The following is a 7,677-nucleotide window of genomic DNA, read 5'->3' as shown; positions in this document are numbered from 1 at the left end:
GCGTTCTCACACTTTACGACATCGAACAAATCTTTCTCCTATCTACGATCTAAAAAAAAAGAACAGGGATTAGGAAATCGCGCTAGCATCCAACAACCATCCAACATTAGCAAGCTATATACGCTTATCATTGGAGCATCATGCAAAAACATAGAAATCATGAAAATACATATAAATCATGCATTACATACATTGGTTGATACATTACACCTTTTCAGGTAGTCTTCTCTAAGACAATCATCGCCTTTTCCGAGAACCTTTTTAGGCAGTCTTCTTTAAGACATTCTCTTTCTAAGAACCTTTCTAGGTAGTCTTTTTAGACATCTTTCAGCCTTTCCAGGTGGTCTTCTTTAAGACAAATTGCTATCCTCTCTAAAAACCTTTTCAGGTAGTCTTCTTTAAGACAAATGTTCATATCCATTCCGAAAACCTTTTCAGGTAGTCTTATAGAAGACATTATTTCGTACCACTCATCATATCAATCAACATATGCATGAGCATAAACATTATCCACATTACCAAGCCGGCATAAGCATAGCCGTGGTGTAGGTGCAAATATGGTTTAAACAAATTCAATAAGGAGATAAAATCTTGGGCATTTCAGTGTCCAATCATCTTCTACCTTTAGATCACGATTGACAGACGTGCCTATCTGACTCTTCAGGTTTAAGAAGATTGAACAGGGGCAGCTGTCATACCCCAAAATTTGCCCTCCTCTATGCATCTTCAAGGGCTCAAGGTTCAAAGGCTTATTCAGGCCACTCTCTCCCAATAAAGACCTCTAAAACCATTCTCATATTTTTGGAATTTTTAGTTATATTTTATTTGAAGTTTATTCAATTAAATGGAAAATAAATTAAGGAAAATATCAAAGGTAGTGAATTAAATCATGGGGTTTTGTCTTGGATCAAATAAGGGCCCAAGAAACACCTTGAGAGCCAAGGAATTTCGTTGGTTCATGATTTGTATTTTTTATTTTATTTATTTCTTGATTTTATTCCAATTAAATCAAGGAAAAATAAATAAAAATCAAATATGTGCATGATTTGATTTTTTTTAATCATAAAAACATTCTTAAAATACAAGTGAATCAATTATGGTGATTGAAGAAGAGATTGAATAAAAATAGAAGCTTTTGCATGAGATTCTCAATCAAATCTTTTCATATTTTTTCCTCAACTAATCACTTGATTTACTTCCAATCTTTTGCCCTAATTCTCATCCATATATATACATGAGTTTATTTAGAATAGAGGGGGACGAAAGGGGCAGCAAAAAAAACTAGGGTTTGCATGAAAAAAAATCCAAATCAAATTGCACCATTGAATCTGAAGTATCAGCCTTCCCCGATCGATTCTAAGCGTCCAATCGTCCTCTTGAAGTCTCCAAGATCTGATATCTACCTTCATCGAGGCCCAGAGCGCGCAGAGGAAGTACATACAAGAGCACGGTTTTCACTTTATCTTTCAAATCTCTTTTCAATGATTCACGCATTATGAACATATTTTGGTTGTCTATTCATGTTCACTTGGATGTTTGCAACGTTTCTGGGCCATTAAACGTAAGAACTAGTGCAGGAAGCATAACGCACCAATGTTAGGGCACTGAGATCGGGAAGCTCCAAAACCCTAGCTATAGGGCGTTTCAGTCCAAACTAAGTACTCTATCGGATTTGCAAGGGGAAATATAGGTGAACAGGGTTGTTTTCGTTCGTGGTTTAATCAATTTGTGTGGGTTCGAGTTTGGGCAGATCGGAGAAGACGGTTGTTTTTACTGCTCCGGCGGTGGACGATATTTGCAGGGGGAGGTCGCTGCTTGCGTGGCACGTCTGGGCAGTTTGATTGGAGGGTCAAAGCAAACAGATTTCTCTCTCCATCTGATTCGCGAGTCAACAAGTCCAAGCACCTTCTCTCAGCGTTTCATTGGCTCAGTAGTGTACGTGGGACCCAGGTTTGACTGACCTTTTGAATCTATTAGTTGATTTAATGTTCCTTATTTATTTTCTTTGAAGCGTATAATGAATAACAAGCCAGTGCAGCACGGTTGGTTAAACGTGAGGGAAGATGAGCTTCATAACCTGGGTTCGAGTCCAGGTATGAGCAATATTTTTGGTTTTATTTTCCTTTAGATCCGGCGCTTTGCCTCACATCACGCCCACCGTACGCCCTCACATCCTGGCCACAGGATCTTCATTAATCCTGATCTAATGTACGTGAGGATAGGGCTTATCATGTACCCTCAAAGCCAACAACATAGGATCACAGCCAGATTCTTTATATAATTTTTATTATTATCATTATTGTTTAACTATTTAGAATTAGGTGATGATTAAATGTTGTTTAATTTAATTAATTTGTTAATTAGGATTAGATATAAATTAAAATTAGGCGAGTGATTAGGATTTAGGATTACCTTCGCGATTATTTTCCCGACTCATCCCGATTTAATTAATTTAACCTTAATTTAATTATAAATCACAACAACCCTAGGAAAGTTTATAAGGCGTTAGGATTTGCCCAATCCCATTGGCCAGTGGCCAAAGTATTAGGGTTAGGATTTTCCAACCGACCTAAGTATTTAGCCAAACAATTTAGAATTTTATTCGCTTCGATTAAATTAATTGGTCGCGGTGGGTAATGATCAATTGTCTAATTAATTAAATTCAAATTAAAATATCATTTATTCTGCTAAATGGTTTTAACCAAAGCTATTGGTTACGATGATTAGCATTTCTACTCTATAAAAATTCGTTATTATTCGTAATCAAATCTATTGATTATGAGGGGTAACGATCAAATTAATTATTTAAAATACACACATTTGCTATTCGTGATAATCGAATTTATCGATTATAGTGGTTAGCAATCCTCCCTTTAATCCGTTAGCCATAGTAATCAAACCTATTGATTATTGCAACTAATGGTAACAAATTAAAATCAGGGTTGTACGCCTAAACATTCAAAAAAACACTAAACCACGTTACTACGATTTTCATCCCTTCAAACACACTGCGATGTTCAAACTACGATAAGGTAATTCAAAATACCTTCGAACTTCGCATTTCAAAACTACGACAGGCCATTCAAAAAGCCTTCAAAACAACTTTCAAAACAAATGCAAAGGTTCAAATTAGGGTTTTTATAGGAGAAAGTCAACTCAACTTTGACTGGTCATAACTTTCACATGGAGCATCAAAAATTTCCCAACCAAAGCCTATTTTGAAGGAAATTCGATTCTCTACAACTTTGTCTCTCACAAGCCAAGGCCAGAAATGCATCATTTGGGAGATATGAAACAAGAGATTATAGGTCCTCCGAAAAGTCAACAAAGAACACCTTTTGGGTCAAAACTCATAACTTGAGCATGGAAGCTTCAATTGATATGAAACCAAAAATGTCATTTAGAGGACTCTTTGAGCTTTCTAAAAAGTCCTAGAATGCATTCATATGATTAAAATGGAGGGAGATACGAGGCGTGCAAGTTGGTCGATTTTCAAGAAAACCATAAAACCCTAATTGATGAAATTGAGGATTTTTTAGTAATGGGCTTATGACTATGGATTAGGGACGTGATTACAAGCATAAAAGAGGCCCATAAACCAATTCCTATATATTTTGTTATTTTATTTTATTTAAATTTGATTTTAACCATTTAATTTCAAATAAAATCCAATAAAATCATGAAATAATTATGTGATTATTGTTCTAATTTTTTCCTTGTGATTTAATCAAATCCCAACTTGATCCAATGGTCAAGATTAAATGGAAATATGCATAAAATAGCATGGGGTTCAAAATTAGAAAGATTTTATATAAAATCTTTTTTAATTTTCATGCTACTAATTGATTGATTATATTCTAAGTTTGTAACCCTAATATGATGAGGTATATATTCTAAATTCACTGAGCATAGAAGGGGAGGGGGGCAGCCACGAAAAAGGAAAAAAGAGGTGGAGAGGTAAAGGTTCCAAAACTCACAAAACTAGGGTACAATTATAAACACATCCCAGCAAGTATCAATCAGTTCCAGGTGGTCCATCATCTTCCTCAATGTCCCAGGAGCCTAACCAGTGCCTTACTGAAGCTCCATGCATGCAGAATCGCGCCCCACGCCCCTCACGGTTTGCAATAAAGTTCCAATCTTGAATCTTTAATTCACGTAATTTAAACGATTTCTATGCTTACATACATGTTCATGGTGATGCTTAGAGACTTTTAGAATCATCGTTGGCGAGATTTGATGCAGATACGAAGAGATGCCATTGTTAGGGCATGAAGGTTCTTGCTCTTCGTATTCGTATTTGCAGGGATTTTCAGGTCGCGATAAGGCCATATTTAAGATCAGAGGAAGGTTTTACGTTGATCTGGTCGGTTTGTTTTCCGTTTTCGCTGGCGTTTTCAGGTTTGATGGTGGAGACTAACCGGAGAAGGTAACCGGCGCGCCTCCGGTCCGGTGGTTGGGTTTTTCTGGACTCCTTTGACTAGTGCGTGGCATTATGGTGCATCGTGATTCGTCATTCAACCAAACACAATTCTCTCTCTGCTTCTGATTGGCCTATCTAGAGGAGAAGGGGCCCACGCGTTAGTTTATTATTTCAATTAACATGCTTGTCTTTTTATTTATTTATTAATCAATGGGTATCATACTAACAGCAAACAAGCGCAGGATAATTGGTTAAGAGTGAAAGGGGGTGAACCTCATGACCTGGGTTCGACCCCAGGTGTAAACAAGGTTTTTTATGCTTATTTGTTTTCAGGTCCAGTGCTTTGCCTCCCTTCCTGTCTACGATACACCCCTCATAACAAGACCACGGGATTTCCACTAGCTAGATCCAACGTATGTGAAAGCGCTGGTGCATCATGGAGCTTCAAAGGACAATAACACAGGATTGCTTTCCCAGGTTTTTCTATATAATTTTTATTATTTTGTTTATAATTTTATTATTTTGTTTAGATTAAATATTAATAAATTATGTTTACTTTAATCAATTAGTAAAACTAGGATTAGGGTTAGGATTACAATATTTTCCGATTACTCTGATTATTTCGATTCCTCGATTTAATTAATTTAATCTTAATTATTATAAATCACAAAAACCCTATAAAAGTGGCCAATACATTAGGGTTTTCCCGATCCCATTGTCCATTTGGCAAAAATATCAACTCCAATACAACTAATTCAACTAATTCTGGTTTAATTCTCTCCTCGACCCGACTAAAGCTATTAGTCGTATTAGACGAGGGATAAAAAATATATAATTTAAAATACATTTAATTTGCTGCCCGCGACGATCAAATCTATCGATCTGAGTAACCAGCAATGCCCCATTAATCCGTTAGCTATACTGATCAAATCTATTGATCATCGCATCTAACGGTGACATATTAAATCAGGGTTGTACGCCCAAACAATCAAAACACACTAAACCACGATACTACGGATTTTCATCCCTTCAATGCTGCGATTTTCAAATCTACGATAAGGTAATTCAAAATACCTTCGAACTTCGCATTTCCAAAACTACGACAGGTGTCATACCCCAAAATTTGCCCATACTATTTCTCTTGTTCAAATTCAAACCAAGATATAAAGCTCAAAGACAAACTCTCCTAAACAAGGATCAGAAACTAGGGTTTGGTTTGTTCAAGGGAAATTCAATGAATCAATGGCTCCAAGGCATCCCATATGGCTCAAAGTAGCTCACATTACCTCTATGACAAGTATCAAGTCTCAGCTTAAAGGATTGGTCACTCAACTGTTCAGAAAATCAACAGTCGACTGGGTTAACCTAAAAAGTCAACTATGGTCAAAGTAAAGTCAAAACTCCTGATTTTTTGTCAAGATCCTTATATTGAAGTATCATTCGCCATTTGATCAAGAATTGATCATGGTTCATCAAGGAAAGATAAAAAATCAACAAATCAAAAAGTTTCTAAATTAGGGTTTGTATAGGAGAAAGTCAACAGTCGACTGGGTTAACCTAAAAAGTCAACTATGGTCAAAGTAAAGTCAAAACTCCTGATTTTTTGTCAAGATCCTTATATTGAAGTATCATTCACCATTTGATCAAGAATTGATCATGGTTCATCAAGGAAAGATAAAAAATCAACAAATCAAAAAGTTTCTAAATTAGGGTTTGTATAGGAGAAAGTCAACTGAACTTTGACCAGCCATAACTCTCACATGGAATATCAAAAATTTCCCAACCAAAGCTCATTTTGAAAGAAATTGAATTCTCTACAACTTTGTCTCTCACAAGCCAAGGCCAGAAATGATTCATTTGAGAGATATAAGGCCAAATATTACAGGTCCTTCTAAAGGATCACAAAAAAGTCATTCTTTCTCAAAGCTCATAACTTGAACATGGTAAACTCAATTGAGATGAAACCAAAAGGAGATTTTAGAGGACTCTTTAAGCTTTCTAAAGAGTACTAGAACACCTTTATATGACAAAAATTGAGTGAGTTACGACTGTCAGAAGTTGGGCAAAATTTGGAGAATGGATGAAACCCTAATTGACAAAATTCCAATTGAGTAATGGGCCTATAATTTTGGACTATGCACGAAATTCTAAGTTCAAGATAGGACCATTTATCATATAAATTTTATTTCATGATTTTATTTTATTTATATTTGATTTTATTCATTTAAATTCAAATTAAATCAAATAAAATCACATTTAAATGAAATAAATTTTATGATCCAATCTCCATTCATTCAATCAATTTAAAATCAATCCAATGGCCATGATTAAAGAGAAAATATGCATGAATTAGAATTGGTACAAAATTAGAAAGATTTAAGGTAAAATCTTCTCAAATTTCCACATCACCTAATTGATTCAATCTCAAGACAAGGTCTTAACCTAATTCTATTCTTGTATATATATAACACATTCACACAAGGGGAAGGGACGAAATTTGGCACAAAGAGATCTAGGGTTTCAAGTTCATAATATTCAAAAAAGGTGCAATCATCGTGTTCTCCATCCAAGGATTTTCAAGGCAAAATAACCATTCAATTTCTTTTTCCAGGTGATGTAGAGTAAGAACTCATTGTTATTTAGGCTTTATAACCTCTATAATGGACATGTCAATTTTACATATTCATGCAACTTTCTAATTTTTCATATCTCATAAACCATCATGCTTTAATGTGGTTTAACGATTTTCTTGAGTTTATGGAGTGTTTTAGTGAAGAATAGAACCGTCATCCATGGAGTTTAAAGCCAAAACCGTGAGACACCATTACTAGGGCATGGAGAAAGGAAGCTCTCGTATGCAATGATTCAGGCCGTTTCGACTCGTACCAACGCCACCAACGGATTCAGAATGTCCTAAATAGGGGATCTGGGCATTCTTGGGTTTTGTTTAACGTGAATTTTGTGGTTTAATTCTTTGTAGGATTTCCATGGAAAAAGCGCTGCCAAAAAACTGCACAAAACCGTGGGCAAAAACCAGTTGGTAAATGAAGAAGATGACAAACAGTGCTCGTGGACCCCATCAGCACACGCGGCACATTATAGTTGGCAGGTCAAAGGGTCTTCATTCTCTCTCTCGGTCTGATCACGTGTGGAGGCAGCTGAATGGCCAGTCAACGCATTGGTTCTTCTCTCTCTCTCGCTATCATTGGCTATTCGTGCAATCAGGGGACCCCATATCTGACTTTTACTTTGAA

This window comes from Vicia villosa, unplaced genomic scaffold (genome assembly GCF_029867415.1).
Source record: "Vicia villosa cultivar HV-30 ecotype Madison, WI unplaced genomic scaffold, Vvil1.0 scaffold8, whole genome shotgun sequence".
Taxonomy (NCBI): domain Eukaryota; kingdom Viridiplantae; phylum Streptophyta; class Magnoliopsida; order Fabales; family Fabaceae; genus Vicia; species Vicia villosa.
Note: the sequence above shows the minus strand (reverse complement) of the source record.